This window comes from Adiantum capillus-veneris, chromosome 6 (assembly GCF_014529385.1).
Source record: "Adiantum capillus-veneris isolate H3 chromosome 6, ASM1452938v2, whole genome shotgun sequence".
NCBI lineage: Eukaryota > Viridiplantae > Streptophyta > Polypodiopsida > Polypodiales > Pteridaceae > Adiantum > Adiantum capillus-veneris.
Window position 1 is genome coordinate 132,170,146 of NC_140936.1, and position 21,188 is coordinate 132,191,333.

The 21,188-nt window shown below is 42.9% G+C and overlaps 1 long non-coding RNA gene across 1 annotated transcript in view; it reads left to right on the top strand.

The window, feature by feature from the left end:
• LOC147456300 (uncharacterized) overlaps positions 1-1,891 on the top strand; it is a 57,583-nt gene extending 55,692 nt beyond the window's left edge. Inside the window, exon 3 of the long non-coding RNA XR_015188450.1 lies at positions 1,679-1,891. This is a non-coding gene — a long non-coding RNA (uncharacterized LOC147456300). The remainder of the gene's footprint in view (positions 1-1,678) is intronic.
• Positions 1,892-21,188: the final 19,297 nt, after the last annotated feature.

The following is a 21,188-nucleotide window of genomic DNA, read 5'->3' on the forward strand; positions in this document are numbered from 1 at the left end:
CGTTCGCTGTTGGTCGGACGTGCTCTCTCTCTCTCTCTCTCTCTCTCTCTCTCTCTCTCTCTCTCTCTCTGGTTCGCACTCAGGGCCTGAGCACGCAGCTGACGGATCTCTCTCCGCTCTCTCTCTCTCTCTCTCTTTTGCGCAGTGCTCAGACTCACAGCCTCAAGCCAGAACTCTCTTCTCTTCTGTCTCAGAGAGCACTGTCGGCTGCCTCAACTTGCCTTTTTTACTCTCTCACTCTGCCAACTGTGTGAGAACTCTCGACTCTCTAGTAGTCAATGAGTTTCTCTCTCTCTCTCTCTCTCTCCCAGTTGGCTCCAGTTGGAGGCTCCCATTCTCTCTCTCTCTCTCTCTCTCTCTCTCTCTCTCTCTCTCTCTCTCTCTCTCTGGCTCAAACAACCTCTCGGGCTCACACAACCTCTGTTTCTCCCTCTGTCTTGTTGCACGACCGCCCGGGCTTCAGGGAACACGTAGAGCGTACGCCACATGTAGGGGGGCCTTTTCATTTGCCTGCCAAGACCTCTTCTTTTGCCACATGGTAGGCCGGAATCCTTGTCCGCTTAATAGATAGTATAGATTTTACCGAAGGTTTGTTCTTTCTTTGTTGACTGTCTAACAATTTGCACGTTATAACCAGCCTTGTCTTTGTCGTTGATTGAGGCTACATCCTTACCGGATTGTAAGATTTTCAATTCCAACTGTGTGGCAAGGGCTGAAGCTATCTGAGATGGACAAAAAGGGTGAGATTTCTAGCGAAGCTTTCTAGAACGTCTCTACGTGTTGTACTTTCTCTCCTTTTAACTAGTCAACTTTATCCCATCTCTGAGTGATAGTTTGGACCGCATTTGGAGGCAAGAACTGAGCAATAGGTGAAAAATTATAATCTGATGCAATCGTGACTTCAATTGAGTTTAAGAACGCTTCTATCCACCAATGTGGGTCGTACCTATCAACGATATATCAACAGAGTGAATCATAGATCTCTTAGTGAATGTTTCATCACACCAAAAGCAATCTCAGATTGAGCAACAAATGCCAATATTTTGCTTGTATCATATTCACGATTATACGAATCAAACTTAACAAATGTGTTCCCAACTTTAAAGTCTTTGGGTTCCAAGAACTTGATTGCATCATAGAAATTGTTGTAACTCCACGTTAGACATAAAAGGAGCTGTCCTATTTCACCTCTCACAGGAGACACATACGGTTGACGTCCGAAACTTTATGCTCTGTTTAGTGCAGCAACACTATTCACTTACGTAAGAACGTCAGAATGATCATGTTCTTTCGCATGTAGACTGCCTTGCTTGAGTCCTATCTCAGAATGGCCATGTTCTATATTTTTCCCACAGTGTCCACCTCTTCACATGAAAGATTCCTTCTCAAGCTGTCCATATTGTTTATAAGAATCACCTTTAACGAGATGGTAATAAAAGAGTGTTGGGTCTTGGTACCAGTATAACGGGCTGGGTATGAGTGCTAAAATAAGATAAAATGATTTTCAAAGTTTTAATTTTTCACGAGATGGTAGTTAAAGAGTGTTGGTCTTGATACCAGTGTGCAGGGTATGAGTGCTCAAAAAAGATGAATTGTTTTTCAAAGTTTTTTTTGTTTCTTGTTATTTGCGTTCTTGAGTTTGCTTACACAAATATCATTTGTTTGTTTGATTGTGCAGGTAAGTTCGCAAAATGGTGGCAACTTTAGGAGGTATCAATAGTGTACATGGGATATTTCTGATGGCGACATTGGGCGATAATGATGTCAATATTTAATGTTAAGTCAGCATTACAAAAAGAAATCCTTTTTATCACGGTAAAGCCTCTGGATTTTTGACGGTAGACGTCATGTTCTTGAGAAATTAGATCATGGCCTCGAAGATAACTCACCATACATTGTCTTGCAATCTCACAAATTTATTCCAGCGAGTATTCTTAGAAGAGTAAAGTCATCGTGAACGGGAGTTTAGAATCAGATTTTTCTATGATAATATGATTTTTTTTTTTTTTTTTTAAAGTCTTGGTTTGTTTTCGCATGTAATGGTTACAATGAAAGAGGTTCACGTGTCTTTGGTACGACATTGTCGTAATGCACAGACGCTTTATCGGAATGATCCTAGCAAGGTACCAAGCGGTCAGGAGCGGCCACAACATCGAGTGCGTACAGGTTGGTGAGAGGAGGGTCCGTGAGAAAGCCATGGCCATGGATGTTCGTGAGATAAGCCGTTCAAAATTTATGCTTAAATTCCCACCTATCTTTCTAAACGTAAAGTTATAGTAATGTTGATCGACTTTTGTAGACCTTTGATGATTGACGAGGAGAAAGCCCTGATGGGAAGAGAGAATACATGTCTGATGTGTATGAATTTCACTCTATTTTTGTCTTTTTATTAAGTATGTTCCATATAGAAGTGTGTCCGAAGAAAGAGACAAAAGAGTGTTTGCATGTATGCATGTGATTGTGCGAACGTGTATGCGTGAATATGTGTGTGAGGTGGGTCAGGAGGTATAGATTTGAGTTTCAAAGCTTTCTCTAAAAAGATTTTAAAAAGCTTAGCAAAGAGCGTAAAAGATTTTTTTATTATGGATGAGAGAGAGTGATGAGCGAACCCACAAAGGCAAGCTGATTTAAAACCCACACTTGTGGGGAGGGAGAGAGAGAGAGAGAGAGAGAGAGAGAGAGAGAGAGTTAAAACAAAATGCTCTTGTACAAGAGAAGTGGTACCCTTGAATTACCACTACCAACACTCATTAAGGTATTTGTTTATATGTTCTAGCCGAAAGTGACAACTGTTTTTCAAGTGTCCTACTACTATGCCTAGATCTTTCTTCATAGAGTGCTTACTCGTATGTACATACAATGCTATATCCCCTCCACTCACATATAGATCTTCGCTCCTCTCCTTATGCCTCAAAGCCAAAACAATGTAGAGAGCGTCTAAAAAGTCATGTAGTCGGTACAAACAAGCATACATACTTCCCCTTCCACAAGCTACTAACAACGGAATTTACGAAAAGGGACATCTCTTCTCTTCGATTAGCTATAACTGGCAAGCTGAATGAGGAAGAGTTAGGTGCTACTCTACCACAAAGCAAAAGGTTCAAGATTCCCATCGTCATTGGTAAACATGTGATATAACACACGGGAAAGGCCTCGTGCACTAACAATTTCCTCCATCTCTTTCTTCATAGCTTCTTCTTGCAGTAAATCTCGCATCTTCTGGCAACCTATTACAAAGACCTTGTTAATCCCTCTTGAGTCCTTAGATTCGGCACACGCAAGGTCGTAGGCACGAAGCAAAGAAGCTATCCCTTCATCTATGCGCATTGGACAGATTCTGAAAGCATTGTTAATGTACGTTCTTGAAACATCTCTCCATTCACTCACCATGGGGTACAATATGAAGGTGGCAGATGACTAAGATCGATGAGCATTCGTGATGCAATTAAAAAAAACATTCAGGTACATCAAACGCAATCAAAAGAAAACCAAAAATTATCGAGCAAAGAGAGTAAAATCTCTTATCACCAAAAACCAAACGAAATCTAAGAGATCAACTATACATTCACCCAATCCTTCTAAGAGTGCATCTCGTTCGTACATATTTATTCCATGCCTACTTCAGTTCCACAAACGATTGACGAGTATGCAACGGGTCTCTATTCAATTAGGATAGTATAAACGAAGCAATCGGAACCCTCTCTGCAGAAGTTCCCCCTCGGGCCAGGGATCTATGCAAAAACAAAAATGGACAAAAGGAAACCTTCTATCCACGCATGCTAGTAGGTATCCTCTGTCGATTCCACCAAAGCAATTGGCATGGAGAATCTTCTTTAGAGTAAGCATAAGTGAAGAAAACGCAAAGCAAACATCTATGAAACAAGAAAGCGTTAACAAGCATGATCAAACAACGAAGCTTGAAACACAGGCTACTGCCATTAAGCCTGAGCGATAGAAAGCCAAAAAGAAATCTATACCAGAATCTCTACAAAAAAAGATGACCTATCCAAATGCTCTTCGATTCAACTCGAAGGATACTAGAAAAGTCCACATATGAAAGCAACAAAATCTCCAAGATAGATCTTGCAGTGCGAGTCGAGAAGACACACTTCTTGATAAAACACCAGAATGAATGACTGAGGAGACGCACCACAAAGCATGATTAAATGTGATGAAGGCCATAGCCTCACGATTTACCACCTTGCTCACAAGTGTTTCAAGAAGGATAAGAACGGGTCAAATAGCGGCAACAAGATATATTAACGTACCGGAAAAAGCATCTTCTTCTTCATCTTTCCATTGGCAAAAGAAAGGTCAGAGAGAGAGAGAGAGAGAGAGAGAGAGAGAGAGAGAGAGAGAGAGAGAGAGAGAGAGAGAGAGAGAGAGAGAGAGAGAGAGAGAGAAGAAGAAGAATATTTTTTTAACGTTGTAGGAAACTATCCCAAGAGACCTTAAAGATCTATCCGACGAGGAGAGCTCAAGACCTGTTATTCAAAAGGGAAATGACGTAATTAATCTACCACACTTGGGTGATAGAATATTTCTACCATTTTTCTCTTTTTATTGGGGACGCGCATACACACACACCCGAGAAGAAGATTGTTTTAACGTCATAGGAAAATATCTCAAGAGATCTTAAAGATCTATTCGACTAGGAGAGTTGAACTCAAGACCTGTTATTCAAGAGGGAAATGGCATAATCAATCTACAATACTTGGGTGATAGAAAAGGTATACATTTTCCTCTTCTGATTAACACGCACACGCACACCCACACCCACCCACACACACCCGAGAAGAAAATTGTTTTAACGTCATAGGAAAATATCTCAAGAGATCTTAAAGATCTATTCGACTAGGAGAGTTGAACTCAAGACCTGTTATTCAAGAGGGAAATGGCATAATCAATCTACAATACTTGGGTGATAGAAAAGGTATACATTTTCCTCTTCTGATTAACACGCACACGCACACCCACACCCACCCACACACACCCGAGAAGAAAATTGTTTTAACGTCGTAGGAAACTATCCCAAGAGACTTTAAAGATCTATCTAACGAGGAGATTTGAACTCAAGACCTGTTATTCAAGAGAGAAATCGCATAACTAATCTACCACACTTGGGTGATAGAAAGAGAGAGCATCCTACCATGATTCCAGTCACAATGTTTTACGAAATTTCACCAGCTCTTAAGCCTCGTGAAGGGAAAACAAAGACTAGCCTACAACTCAATCATCACAACAATGAACCACCCGACTGGGATGCAAAGAGGTGGGAAGGGTGGCTAGCCAACAAGCCAGCGATCTGTCAAGAGGGGAGCTATGAGGCAGAATAGTACAGGCTGTCATCGCAGGAACACATTATCATAAGAGGGAGGGGGAATCAAAATGTTGTTGCATGAAGGCAAACTAGCGAGACACTTGACGAGGAAGACAATGAATCCAAGTGATAAGATTCTTAGAGGCAACAAAATAAATGATTGCGTCAAAACTGCAAGGAACATGCCAATGAGAGGGCTCCAAGTCCATGCGAAGGACAGCCACCACTCCCAAGGAACGACTATCCAACAAAACACAACCTGGTTGCATAGATAACCTATCGCATTATTAAAGGCTAATACAATGCTGAAGATGGTAGCGTCAGCTGCGTCGATGGCTGACAAGGTCAATGAGCAAGTGGGCGCCTTAAGCCAAAGAGATACTCGAGACATAACTTACCACAACTGCTAACAATACTGTTGAAACATATATAAAAAAACCAGGTTGCTTTAAAGAGAAGAAGATTGCAAAACCATGCCTCTATTTATGTCAACCTCGTGATTAATTGTTGAACGATGCGTAAATACATGAAGATCGAAAATCAGAGACAAAGTATTTACAAGAGGAAGCAACATCTGGTGACCTGTTATTGTGGTTTGTATCTTGTATACTCGAATTGATTGCCTTTCTCCTCACCAATCGTCAAAAGAAGCGAATCAGTTTAAGTATATAAGGACAACACTGCAATGATAGGCCACCAAATGTTTTATTCTGTTGTAAATACTTTCTCTTGGATCTCCAATCTTTATATATTTACGCATGGTGAAGCATTTAACGAAGAGGTCGTCATAAATAGAGGCACGGTTTTGCAATCTTCTTCTTTTCAAAGCAACGTTTGTTTACATGTATTTCAATAGTATTGTTAACAGTGGTGGTAAGTCATGTCCCGAGTATGTCTTTGGCTTAAGATAGTGCGTCAGGTTTTGTATGCAGTTTTGCTGGATATTCGCTTCTTGGGAGTGGTGGCTACTCTCTGTGTGGGTACGTCATCTCTTCACATGGCAACTTGGAGCCCTGTCATTAACATGTTCATAACAGTTTTGACGCGCTTATTTATTTTGTTGTCTTGAAACCTCTTATCACTTGCATTCACTATCCTCCTCAGTGAGTGTCTCGTCGGCTTGCTGTTTTGAGTGTTTTGACGCGATCATGACAGTTTTGACGAGCATGGCTACTAGTAAGTATGCGTAGAAGACTTTGTTTTGTCGATTTTTGTTTTTGCATAGATCCTTGGCCCAGGGGACGGAGGGGAGGACTCTTGCAGAGAGGGTTCCCATTCCCTCATTGGCTTTGTCCTAATTGAATGGATCCGTTGCATACTTGTCAATCGTTTGTGGAACTGAGGTAGATAGAGTAGTGAAATGCGCGTGAACGAGATGCACTCTTACAAGAGGTGGTTTGTAACGGTCGATCATACAATGGTCGACCTCTTAGATTTGGTCTAGTTTTTGGTGATAATAGTTTTTACTACCTCTCTGCTCGATATTTTTTGTTTTCTTTTGAAGGCGTTCGATATATCTTTTTTTTTTTTTTGTAGGACAAATGGTCATCAATCTCAGTGGTCCGCTACCTTCATATTGTGTCCTATGGTGGGTAAGTGAAGAGATGTTTCAAGAACGTACACTGACAATGCTTTTCAAAATCTGTGTAATGCCCATAGATGAAGAGATAGCTTCTTCTCTTTGTGCCTACGACCTTATGTGTGCTACTACCTCTCCGCACCTTGTCTACCCCGGCGCTCGATGGGAGGCTATACGAGTAGTTGGCTCCCGCGGGAAGCGTCGTTGTGTTGACCCCCGTTTCGCTTCCGCTGATGCTGCACTTTGGAGGCTTTGGGTGTGGGAGCGTCGTGCCCTATCTCAGCTTTATTGGGACCAAGGTGAGTGGCATTGGCCTCACTCTAACCCCACCGGTGCATATGTATCATTCTTTGAGTACACAGTCAGAATTGGAAGATTCGCATTGATGAGACAGCACCCAGAGCAGCCCACTCGTATGCGTTTCTGGTTACATTCAGGTCTCTCCCATGCCTATGTACAGCAGTTTTGGTCAGCCATCTGGGATTTACATGTGGCTCGTCGTATTTCTTTTTTCCTTTGGATGATTGCACATGCAGGACTTCCAGTTGGGACTTGGTTAGCTTCTATGGGTCGTGATCCGTTATGTACTCGCTGTTCTTTGCGCCTACCTGAGTCACCTGCACACTGTCTTTGGTCATGCTCGTCTTCTCATGTAGTGTGGCTAGCAGTTTGCTTTTTACTTAGCAGAGATGGTGTTTAGCATGGATTTCTCACTTGGAGATCTGTCTCCTGGTTGTTGCTAACAAGCACAGAAGAGCCCAAGCCTTTAAAGAAAATGATTGGGTCTTACTCAAATTTCCCAAGGCTCGATTAAGGCACACGATGGGCAAGAATCCTATAGGACACCAAAAGTACTATGCTAAGTTAACAAAAAGGTACTATGGTCCCTTTCAGATTCTTAGGCCAATCAATGAGATGGCCTATCAACTCAAGTTGCCCAACCATTGGCTCATACACAATGCTTTCCATGTGAGCCTACTAAAGCCTTACAAAGGAGAGCCACCTCAAGAACCAACTATTGAAGACCCACCGGAGATTGAGGACCAAGAAGAGGTGCTGCAGTCCAAGTCCATTCTCCAACATGAAGACAAGGTACTAAGAGATGGTAAGACTATCCAACGATATCTTATTAAGTGTAAGAATTATCCTTGTGAAGATGCTAGATGGATGCAAGGCATACAATTAAAGGATAACCTAAACCTTGTGAATGCTTACAATGCTTCCCAAGAGTAAGCAAATGTAAAAAATGAACAAAGTTTTTGTCTTATAAGACTCTTTTTTTCTTTATTGTGCATAAAAATGAAGTAATATGCATGCTTAGATCAAGTTTGCGGAGACGACGTCTCCCAAACACCAAGTAGAGCTTGTCACTCTACTATGGGAGATTGATAGGACTAATGTACAGACATGCTTGCGGCAGCCTCAGGCTCTCAAGCACCAAATGGATTAATCAACCATTCTGGAACGATGTCGTAGGGTAACATAGGGATCCTCTACCCGCTAAGAAAAAGGACTCATGAATATGCTTTATCTTCTCTACCCCATAGTCGAGGACCACTATGATTTCAAGAGAGAGGTAATGTCATAATAATCAATATCTAATTCTCCTAAATGATTTTCTCATGTTAAACTAATCATTTAATATGGGGAAGTGTCAGGGGAGAAAAAGCTAGAATATTGGTTAAGCTAGCAGACCGGCCACAGTAGGGATCCAAAGGAGGGAAAATAGGGATCCAAAGGGGGGGCCATCTCATGAAGAGCAATGTGCAACAATGGGCTTTAAAAGACCTTGAGGTTCAGCCTATTAAGACCTCCAAAATGCTAAGGTTCCAAAATTCAAAGGTTATGTCCAAAGGTCAACTTTAGGGAAAATTGGATGCTTTGTGTGTGTCCCAAAAGTCTTTGTCAAGCCCCATATAAGAGGGGGCGAGCCCAAGAAGTAGCGGATGAGAGAGAAAGTCATACACACACACACAAGCTCCCTTTGTACACAAGGGGAAAGAGGGACATATGTCAGCTCCCTAGGCCAGATGCCCACAAGGTGTACTCAAATCCTATTGGATGGCCTTGGAGGTGGACCAATGAGAATTAGGCTAGAGTAAATCTAGTTTAATTAATTTTGAAAACACTTCAAAAAAGAACCAATAAGAATTAAGCTCTCTAGAAGACTATTGGACAGTCTCCCAAGGGGACCAATGAGCATTTAGCAGCCCAATGGCTTGCCTGATTCCTATTGGCCAAGAGGCAAAGGGGTCCAATGAGAGTTTAGTTAAATTATTAAATTACCTAAAGCTCTCACAAAAGGGGAAAGGGGGACACATGTCAGAAGGCTATCACTTATGCTGCTTAATTGTCATTGGCTAAGCCTCGGGAGGTCCAATAGGATGCTAGCATGAGTAATTAGTAAGGGGGGTCGACCAAGAGAGAGAGGAGGCTGATTTTTGCAAGGCATTATTGACACACATACTCACACAATCAATGTGCGAAGTAAAGAAGACTCTCTCTCTCTCTCTCTCTCTCTCTTCTCAAGCTTTAATGGAAATCTTATCACCTACTCCAAGCTTGTGAGAAGGGAGGCCTACACCAACAACTCTTGGCTTTGTGATGCAAATCCAACCAAGAGCCAAGCTTCAATGCATACTCATCTCTTCTACCATGCTAATTACTAAGCTAAGCTATGCTAATATGAGTGATTATGTGAGGAGATGTACGTCTTTCTCGTAAGAATACTCCTTCCTCTCAATCTACTCTCATACCCCGCTAGCTCTCACCATCTTTGAAGGTGTGTGAAGTCTTGGGTCTGAGACCGTGAGGGAATTGTTGTTGTGTTTGATAAGTGTTTTGCTTAGTGCATGAAGCTTCCATCTTCATTGCACTAGCTAGTCTTGAAGGAACCCAAAGAATTGTATTGTACAATGTCTCTCTTGATGGGAGAAACCATAATACAAAGCCTTTTGGAGGGGGGATCAGCTCCATGTAAATCCGGTCCTCAACTGTTGTCAATTGCTTAATTTCTCTCTCTTTTGAAAGTATTGTTCGAGCTATCCAACTAGGTGTTATGCTTTTTGTTGCTTTCTCCACCCAAGCACTCTTGTTATTTTCATTAGGAATCTATTCTAATGAAATGCTCCCTATGTTTATGCTATTTTCCGCTACACAAGTTATTAGGCTATTAAATGTTACACAGATTACCCAAATGGTGTAAAGTCACTGATTTCCTTTGGATTTCAGGGATACTAATGTGTTGACAATATTTTGCTGGATGACTTTATGAAAGAAGTGCGTCGAAATTGGAATTCCCGAACTTGAATCTGATTGATGTGTACTCTCTCATGTGATTCTGTTTGAGTGCAGGATTGAAAGACGAAATAATTGCAACATTTTGATCTTGAGAATCTATAGACATGATTGCAACAAGAAATAGCTAATCCGACATTAGTGAGGTCCGGAATGGATCTAGATACTATTGCTGAATATGTTGCCAAGAATCATGATCTTAGATTTGGAATCAATTTTTATTTGATTGATATGATGTGAATGTGCACTGACTGAGTTATCTTTGTGCAAGTGCTAGATTTGTGTTTGTCTAGTGTGTTGGTACTTAGAGTTAGTGTCTACTGAAGTGGTTATGGTCTCTGTCTGTTTTGCATGTGTAATCGAGGATGAATACAGTTCTTTCAAGAGGGGGGTATGTCACAAACTTATGAGGTGGCATTCTATTAGTTCCCAACTTATGGATACTCGCCAAACAAGGCCCTTGGGACAACTAGGGAAATTGAAAAGAGAGTGAACAACTGGTTGTCTGTATGGAGTCTGTTGAAGTGTTATGATTGGCCATACAGATTTCCGCAAAACGCGCTAGCTGTGCCACGTGGCAGACTGTACGGAATTCTGCGATCTTTGCTGTAGCATTTGGCGCGAATTTTTGGACCAGATGCTTTTGAAAGTTGTAGCTTTTTGTGTGAATGCTTTTGGGTTTCTGCTTTTGGGCATGCCTTGTAAGAGTAAAAGAGCCCTTGGAGCCTCACTCTGCAGAGCATTTGGACACAAAGTCTGAAAGAAGAGGTCCCTCGGGAGTTGTATTTTGCAATGATTAATGATAAAGAAATACCGAAAGGGGGGCCAATACCTTTGGGCACGGAACTATGCCGGGTCGTGTCTACTCTCTCTCTCCCTCTCTCTGTATTAAGAGAGAGAGAGAGAGGGAGAGAGGGAGAGAGAGTGATTTTGAAGTTTCTATGCATGTGTTACTATTGACTTCTCACTTGGAATGTCCAAGTCTGTGACACAGGAGACACTAGAAAATTAAAAGGCCAGGTTACGTAGATCGTGACATGGCAGTGTGGTACGAACCCTCGTAATTTGCGGATTTCTGGTGACATGGCACATCGTACGGATTTTCGCTGGTGGTACCGTAAATCGCGCTGACAGCTTTTGGTGTAAGAGAGAGGACTCAGATTCTTTTGGGATCCATTGCTCTTAGGACATGAAGTTTTTCATGTACTGCTTTTGGGCCTGAGGCCTTTATAAAGATTGCCAGGGCCTCATTCTCAAATTGGCTTGGGAGAACATAGCAGAGAGAGGATCCTCCAACATTGTACTTTGCCAAGAATTAATATAAAAAGGAAATATCGAAAGGGGCGCCCGACTTTGGGACGAATACCTATGGGCACTGAACTACCCCAAGCCATGTTATCTCTCTTAGTTGCGATTAAAATTATGAAGTGGTTTTTAGCTTCTCTCACGTGTTTCGTGCCAGATTCTCGACTTGGGAAGGCCAAGTCTGTTATAGTGGTATCGGAGCTCATTAGATTTTCCTTCTATGGAGAATCCGATCCCTTCTATCATGGCACACATGGATTCCATTGACGAATCCCACAAAGAGCAAACTAATATACCCGACAACTTAGAGGTTCGGGTGAAAATACTAAAGACTCGAATGGACGACTTTCTATCGAGTGGAAAGGGGAGTACGGACCACCTCCGTCCACGGAGTATTAACGATGGGAGATGCAACACTAACAACAGGTTGATGCCTATGCTCGACAGATGATCCAGTATTCAAAAGATCTTTAGTATGCAAAATTTTTGACCAAGCACTAGATCAACGAAATGCATTCGCGATGGCATACGGCCATCAATTCACCTCTGAAGCCAGCTTTGAACACCTATTTCGCGGGTGTATTCGGAGGATGAATTTGAGGAGCAGTAGAAAGGTGGGTCAATCCACTCTTGAAGACCAAGAAGCACCCGAAGAAATAGAGATGAGTAGTAGACTATCCTGGCTACTTGGGTCGGAAGTCTACTTTTGCAAACGCACGAAAGACAAAGAAGTGTGTACAGTTTGAGGATGTTTCCAGTTCATTCTCAATTTCTTTTGATAATTTCGACAGTGACAGAAAGAATACGAAACGAATAAAGACTCAAAGACACAGCAAGAACAAGAAGGCGGCTAAGAAGAGCAGATCCCACCGAAGATCTTGGAAGTACTCAGACAGTTCGGAGGAGGACTCGTTCTCTTCGGAGAGTTCGGACTCTGATGAGAAGACATTTTACTCTAAGAAGTACCATTTTTAAAGAGCCAACTGAAATTATTTTCTCGAGGATAAGGGCAAGAAGACCAAAGATTTCAAGGAGGGTGGAAAAGTTGTCACAAACTGGTGACGTGGCTGGCTAGCGCGCGCGCGCGCACACACACACACACACACACACACACACCTTCTCCTTGGCATGGACCAACCCGGGGAAAAGGCTCACGTGCCAGGTTTCGGTGGATGTTGATCGGTAGTCCTCGCGTTTTGCGGCGCCATTTGCGAAAACAGTGTACAGAGTCCAGACGTCCAGCTTTTGGTCTACGCAAAAGCTATGCAATTGATGAGAGAGAGAGCCCTTTGTTGCTTTATTCTACGCAAGGGGGTTCAGAGAGAGAGAGAAAGAAACTCTCCTATTTTATTTTTCAAAGCTTTTGATTTTTACCTTTTAGGGCTCCTCTTTGAGTATCCCTTTGTACACTTTAAATAAGCAGGCAGGTCCTCAAAACTCATGGTTTCTGGATGCAGAGTCCAAATGTGAGCGCTTGCCCGCACTCTTGTACTTTGAACACAGATTAATACAAAAAGAAATACCGAAAGGAGCGCCAGTCTATGGGGCCAATATCTCTAGGCACCGAACTCCGCCGGGTCAGTGTCGAATCAATTGTGAACTGTTTTGAAGTGGTTATTTGTGGTGTCGCGGTAGATTCTCGACTTGGAGTGTCCAAGTCTGTTACAGTGGTGTCAGAGCACGGCCGATTTCTCTTCTACGGAAAATCCGATCCCTAATTTTTTTCCATGGCACGTATGGCTTCAGGCAAGGATCAGTGGACTCCCTCTGCATTCAGAGATGCAGGAGGGGATCACAACGAAGATTCAGGCACGGAGTACGGCCCACCTCGGGAGTAGTACGGCCCGCCTCGGCCTACTCCGACAGAGCGTCAAGAGATGGAGCGTCAATGATTGATCGACGACGCAACAAAGATGATGCTCAATTTTGTGAAGGACCCAAAATTTGCAAAATATATGAGCTAGACCTCTTTCGATGAGGTGCATACGTAGTGGTAGAAGACCATGAAGCCACCCCCCAAACCCGCTCTCAAGAAACCTCCTAACCCCAGGAAGTATACAGAGCAAGAATTAGAAGAGGCGGTTGATGCATGAATTGCTCAGCTTTTTGACACGCAGAACAAAGTTAAAAAGCACGAGAAAAAGCAGAAGAAAGGCACTGACTTCCCCGGGTTATTTGGGTCGTCAGTCTACATTTGAAAAGGCAAGAAAGCAGAAGAAGCGTGTTCGATTTGAAGGAGTGCCCAGTTCTTCTTCCTCGTCTTCTTCTGACAGTTCTTCTAGCGCACCTGACTCGAGCGAAGAAGACAGAAACGACAAAAAGCGAAGCAAGAAGCAACGCTTCGGAAAGGGCAAGAAAAAGGCAAAGAAGTCCAAATCTCGTCCCGTGATTGACAGTTCTACAGAGGACTCGTTGTAATAGACTTGGACACTCCAAGTCAAGAATCAACCACGACAGCACCAAATAACCACTTCAAAACAGTTCACAGTTCATAATTTATTCAACACTGGCCCAACGATATTGGCCCCAAAGACTGGCGCCCCTTTCGATATTTCTTTTTGTATTAATTTGTGTTCAAAGTACAAGAGTGCGGGTAGGTGCTCACACTCAGACTCTGCGTCCAGATGCTCTGAGTTGTGAGAGGCCTACTCACATATTTAAAGGTACAAGGGATGCCAAAAGCAGAGCCCCAAAAGCTTAGAATGAAAAGCCTAAAAATAAAAGCAAAGGCTCTTTCTCTCACAAGCTCTCTTGAGCCAATAAAAAAGAAAGCAAAAGCTTCTTTCTCTCTCTCTCCCATCCATTGCGTAGATAAAAGCAATGTCAGAAAGCTGCCATCAACAGCCCGCAAATTCCGGCGCAAATTCTGGATGTCCATACTGCTGCAACGTGTCATGCCCAGAGTTAGGGTTTCGGCAGTTTAGGGTTTTTGGCAGCTGAATTAAGGTTTGTAAGTTTTAGGGTTAGGTTTTTAGAATTAGGGTTTGTAGGTTTTTAGGGTTAGGGTTTCCAGAATTAGGGTTTGCAGGGTTTTAGGATTAGGGTTTCCAGAGTTAGGGTTTTGCCACGTCATCACTTTGTGACATACCCCACTCTTGAAAGCATTGTAATCGTCCTCGATTACGCCTGCGAAACAGACAGAGGCCATAAACCGTCTTAGCAGATACTGACTGTTAGTACCTACGTACTAGGAACACACATCTAGCACATGTACCAATCGATAGTAACATCACACGACATCACAGGACATCACTCGACATCACAGGACATCATATAACATTGAACATTCATTCGGATCTTTGATCAGGATTTATCGGCAATGTAGCTAGCAATCGTATCTAGGTTTAGTTGGGACCTCATCGATGCCCGACTGACTAACCCCTATTGCAACCCTTCGAGATCAATTAGACCCAAAATGCTGCAGTCATTTCGTCTATCAATTTCTGCACTTAAAAAGAAGTCAAGAACAAATCAGTTTCATATTCAGGAATTCCATTTCATAAAGTCATACAGCAGAATACTGTCAGCTCTCAGTATCCCTGAAGCTCAAAGAGACATCAATGACTCTAGTATCAAAATCGAGGCATCTGTCGACAAAGGAGCGGAGTAACTCCCCTCTTGTGCATCCCACTGCACCAAATCTCCGGCCAAGCTGAATTCTGGGTTCCATTTGAAGTAGACTATGATAAACCAAAAGCTTCGAAGTAAGGTTTCACAATCTGAGGAGTATGTGTTAGGTCCTCCTCCTCCATCCACCTCGCATCCAATGCAGGATAGTTCTTGAATTTAACGAAGAACTGCCTTCGGACTTTACCTTTATTCTTTGTATCCTTATGTGCCAAAATCTGTTCAGGAACAAGGATCTCCTCGTTTTCTTCCACTTCGGGTTGCTCATCAGGCTCCCCATCATCAAGCACATCACCTTTAAAAGGTTTCAAGAGACTCACATGGAATGCATTGTGAATCCTCCAAGTGTCGGGCAGTTTCAATCGGAAGGAGACATCATTAATATTTTCAGAGATGTGGAAAGGTCCGTAGTTTCGCATACTAAGCTTTGGAAAAAGCCTCTTCTTTCCCTTCTTCTTTCTCAGGCGTGCCTTCTCAAAATGTAAGAGCACCCAATCATCCTCCTTCAATTTCAAATCGCGACGATGGCGGTCCGCTGCCTTTTTCTGTCGTTCTTGAGATTTCTGCAAAACCCCGCAGACCTTGGCAAAAGCTGTGTCTAAGTCGCGCGTATACTCATCAGCTACAAAAATCTTATCTTTCGTGCTTAGGAAGGGTGGAACCTTGGCAGCACCTTCAACAATCTCAAATGGCGCCTTTCCTCGTCAAAGAGTGTATCGTGTTATTGTACGCAAATTCCACCAAAGGTAAGTACTTTCCAATTGAGTCTTTTGATCCGAGATATAAAACTTCAATAAATCTAAAACCATTGAATTGGAAATCTCAGATTGCCCGTCAGTCTGCGGTTGGAACGATGACGAGAACTGCAACCACGTGCCAATGTTCTCCCAAATTGCCTTCCAAAACAAACTCGTAAATCTGGGGTCCCTGTCGGAGACAATCGTCTCAGGGATGCCATGTAATCTGAAAATCTGGGCCACAAACTGTCTCGCTAAGTGATCCGGCTTGACTGTTTTCTTCATTGGAATGAAATGAGTCGGCTTGCTAAATGTGTCAATAACAATCGAGATACCATCGTGACCACTTTGTGTTCTCGAGAGATCAAAAATGAAATCCATTGCAATACTTTCCCAGGGGCTGCTGGGTATGGGCAAAGGCTGTAACAATCGCTTGCTTTATGCCTGTCAAACTTGACATTGTGGCATACCAAGCAACTGCGCACAAACTCTTCCACATCCTTCTTGAGTCTCGACCAAAAGAAGTATCTCTCTACCCCTTTCATGGTGGTAGCAATGCCGCGATGACCCGTAAAAGGTGAACAGTGGCATTCAGTCATAACCTTTTTCCTCAACGGTTGTGTAACGCACAACATGGTTTTTCTCATCAAGTAGCCATCCCGAATGGAATATCCCGCTATTGTCTCCCCATCTCGTATCTTTGTGAAAACGTCTGCAAAATCTGTATCTGTGGCATACTGGTCGACCATATCCTCGAAGCTCCTATGATGTGTCGCGGAAATAGCCAGAACCAACGGCTTTCGAGACAAAGCATCTGCCACTACATTCTTCTGTCCCTGCACATAGACAATCTGGAAGTGAAACCTTGACAAGATGTTAGCCCACCGCATCTGCTTTTCCGAAAGCTTCTTCTGCGACAAGAAGTAGCGCAAACTCTGAGGGTCTGTAAAGACAGTAAAATCTGCTCCGCGTAGGTAGTGCCGCCACTGAGTAAGAGCATGGATAACCGCCAAAAGCTCTTTCTCATAAATCTGTGCTGTCATTTCCGGCCTTGAGAACAATTATCTCTTGTAAGCAATGACATGGCCTTCTTGCATTAAGGGCGCACCGAGACTACGACAACAAGTATCACAATATACTTCAAATGACTTCTGCAAGTCCGACAAAGTCAAAACTGGTCTGGTAGTCAATTTATCTTTCAATGTATGAAAGGCAATCACCTTTGTCTGTCCCCACGAGAAAGGAACTCCTTTCTGTGTCAAGATATGCAAAGGGGAAGCAACCTCTGCAAACTTTCAAATGAACTGCCTGTAGTACGAACACAGTCCCAAGAAGCTTCTAACTTCATGCACACTCTTCAAATCGTGCCAATCACGGATAGTCTCTATCTTGGCCGGATTTATTTGCACTTCTGCTGATGATACAATGTGTCCCAAAAAGTGTATCTCTGGTAGGGAAAATTCACTTTTCTTTGCATTAATCACGAACTTGTGATCTCGTAATGCCTGAAAGATTTGAAGCAGATGATCTCTGTGTTCTGCCTCATTCTTGGAGAAAACAATGATATCGTCAAAGAAAGTGCCAACAAATAGCCTGTGCTCTTGAAAAATCCTGTTCATCATCCGGTTAAATGTCGCAGGAGCATTGGTTAAGCCAAAAGGCATCACCAAAAACTCGAATAACCCAAAGTCGTCTGAAAACCTGTCTTGTAGATGTCTCCCAGCGCGATTCTGATATGATGATATCCACTCTTCAAATCAATCCTGCTAAAGCACGAGGATCCCTGTAATCTGTTGTGTATATCATCGATCCTAGGAATCGGAAAATCTGTTCTCGATGGTGATTTTGTTGAGAGCTCTATAATCGATGAACATTCTCCAAGATCCGTCTTTCTTCAAAACTAACAACACTAGAGAGCAATACGTGAAGTACTAGGCTGGACAAGACCCTTTTCCAAGAGATTTTTCACCTTGTTTATAATCTCTTCATTCTGTGCTCGGCTCACACTGTAAGGTGGCCAGTTCGGTGGTGTGCTTCCAGGTATCAGATCAATGGGATGATCTTCAAGACGAGTAGGTGGTAACTCGCCTGGTAGGCCCTCTGAGAAGCAATCGGCATGAGAGTGTAGAAAATCTTGGTGTTCTTTATCAAGTTTAGACATATTTGTCCTATCCTCATCACTCAACTCTTTCATAAAGATCGAGTAAACAAACAGATTGGATTTCATTAATTTAGAAATGGCCAAAGCAGATACAATAGGGACTGACTCGCCCTTCAGTTTAATGTCAAGTACAATGGTTCTGCCCTTCTCTGTAGTCAATGTCGCTTTCCTTGCCCGATAATCAACCACGGCGTCGTTCTTGTGGTACCAGGGAATTCCCAAGAGAACATCACAACCTTCCAAAGGCATTATGTAAAAGTCCTCATGCCCCAAATACCCTTGACAATGCAACCGAAGTTTGCCAATGGCAGGTGTAATGGCTACGTCCCTGTCGGGTGCCGCTAGAACTGCCTCCGCAAGTGGTCCTATCCGATCGGGAGTGATCTCGAGCCGCGCCTCCAATTCCGGTGAAATGAAGTTGGCCTTGGCTCGTCCATCAAAGAAGATTAGGGCCTCTTGGTCTTTCACTTTGCCCCAAGCTCGTCAAAGTTCTGTACTCTCGCCCATTGTGTTGGGATTGGTGCCCACACAATCTAGAACCTGTCCCGTTTTCATCTTGCCTTTTCTTACACATTGCTCAGCTGCTCCCAAACTCTTAGGCCTTTCGTTGTCCTTGTCGTTCTGTTCTATCTGTGCCTTTGTAGGGCACTTCGCGGAGGTATGTCCAAATTCTTTGCATCCAAAGCACTTTCACTCCATGATGAAGCAAGCTCGCTCCCGAGGAGTAAGCTTGGGTCGTGCATCTTTCTTTTCTTAGTTGCTCTCTCTCTTTCTACCTTCATTTGCTGAAGTCTGTTCGGCTCGTTGTGTCATGACCTCATCGGTGGGGTAGGTAAGACCGCTGGAGTGAATGGCAAAACCCCGTTTCGCATGACTCATCAGCTGAATATTAAATAGAAGACGACTTCTGTTCTAAGCAGTGATCTCGGATCACTGTAGGTAGACCCAAGGTAAACCTCTCAATCTGCTCCTTGAACGAGATCTTCTTACATGAAGAGGCCGATAAAAAAGAGCTCCAGAATCTCTCGCAATAAGCGTCCATTGTATCTTTCTTAGTCATCCGAAGATGGTTCCAAGCAATTCGTATATCCCGTTTGTACCCTCGAGTCAACCAAGAAGAAATAAAAAGCCTCTTGAATTTCACTCATTTAACTTGCGCAGTCTTGGTTAATAGAAGCATGGACCATCAAGTTCGAGCATTCCCTAAAAGTAAGAGGCAACTCTCCGAATCTTAGAGTGCTCTGAATAACGTCCTCCCGCGAAAGCGATGTCAAACTGTTGTACAAAAGACAAAGCCTTCGAAGCATCTCTATATCCCGAAAACGTGTCAAGTTAATTGATTGTCCACCTTCTTTAAACTCTCGGACTTTCTTGCTTTTGTCTTCTAGAAAGCCATACTGGTTGGCTTTGTAAAAAAATTTCTTCTTTGCATAAAAGTTGCTCTTATCAAAGTTTGAAGTGTCTGTAGACGAGTCCTCTGTAGAACTGTCAGTCACTGGGCGAGATTTAGACTTCTTTGCCTTTTTCTTGCCCTTTCCAAAGCGTTGTTTCTCGTAGAAGAGAAATCAACCGTGCTTTGATACCACTGTAACAGACTTCGACATTCCCAAGTCAAGAATCAACCACGACAACACCAAATAACCACTTCAAAACAGTTCACACTTCGCAATTTATTCGACACTGGCCCGCCGACAGAGTTGTGTGCCTAGAGATATTGGCCCCAAAGACTGGCGCCCCTTTCGGTATTTCTTTTTGTATTAATCTATGTTCAAAGTACAAGAGTGTAGGCAGGTGCTCACACTCAAACTCTGCGTCCAGATGCTCTGAGTTGTGAGAGGCCTGCGCACATATTTAAAGGTACAACGGATGCCAAAAGCAGATCCCCAAAAGCTTAGAATCAAAAGCCTAAAAATAAAAACAAAGGCTCTTTCTCTCACAAGCTCTCTTGAGCCAATCAAAAAGAAAGCAAAAGCTTCTTTCTCTCTCTCTCCCATCCATTGCGTAGATAAAAGCAATGTCAAAAAGTTGCCGTCAACAGCTCGCAAATTCTGGCGCAGATTCCGGATGTCCGTACTGCTGTTACTTGTCATGCCCAGAGTTAGGGTTTCGGCACTTTAGGGTTTTTGGCAGCAGAATTAGGGTTTGTGGATTTAGGGTTAGGGTTTTCAAAATTACGGTTTCCAGAATTAGGTTTTCTGCCACGTCATCACTTTGTGATACTTGTCTACAGACAGTTCAGACTCTGATAACAACTTCTTTTATGCAAAGAAGAAGAATTTTTATAAAGCCAACCAATATGACTTTCTGGAAGACAAAAGCAAGAAAGTCCGAGAGTTTAAGGAAGGTGGACAATCAATTAAATTTGACACGTTTTTTGGTTTATAGAGATGCTTCGAAGGCTTTATGTATTGTACAGTAGTTTATATCGCTTTCGCGAGAGGGCGTTACTCAGAGCACTCTAAGATTCAGAGAGCTGCCTCTTACTTTAAGGGGAATGCTCGAACTTGGTGGTCCACACTTCTATTAAACAAGACTAGGCTAGTTAAATGGCTGAAATTCAAGAGGCTTTTTATTTCTTCTTTGCTGACTCGAGAATATGAACGCGATATACGAAATGCTTGGAACCATCTTCGGATGACCAAGAAGGATACAGTGGACGCTTATTGCGAGAGATTCTGGAGCTCTTTTCTATCTGCGTCTTCATTTAAGAAGATCTAGTTCAAGGAACAGATTGAGCGGTTTACCTTGGGTCTACCTACAGAGATCCGAGACCACTGCTTGGAACAAAAGTCAGCTTCCATTCAGGAGTTGATGAGTCATGCAAAACGGGGTTTTGCCATTCACTCAGGCAGTTTGACCTACCCCACCATTGAGATCCAAATGACACTAAGAGCGGAACAGACTTCGAAAAAATGAAAGTAGAAAGAGGAAGAGCACCCCAGAAAAGAAAGATGCACGACCCAAACTCGCTCCTCAGGAGAGAGCTCGCTACATCGGGGAAGGGAAGTGCTTTGGATGCGGGGAAACTGGACATATCTCCGCAAAGTGCCCTAAAAAGGCACAGAAAGATTAGAACTACAAGGACGACGAGAGGCCTAAGAGTTCGAGACTACAAGCTATTTGTTGGCATTTTCTTTGACGATATCATTGTTTTCTCGAAGG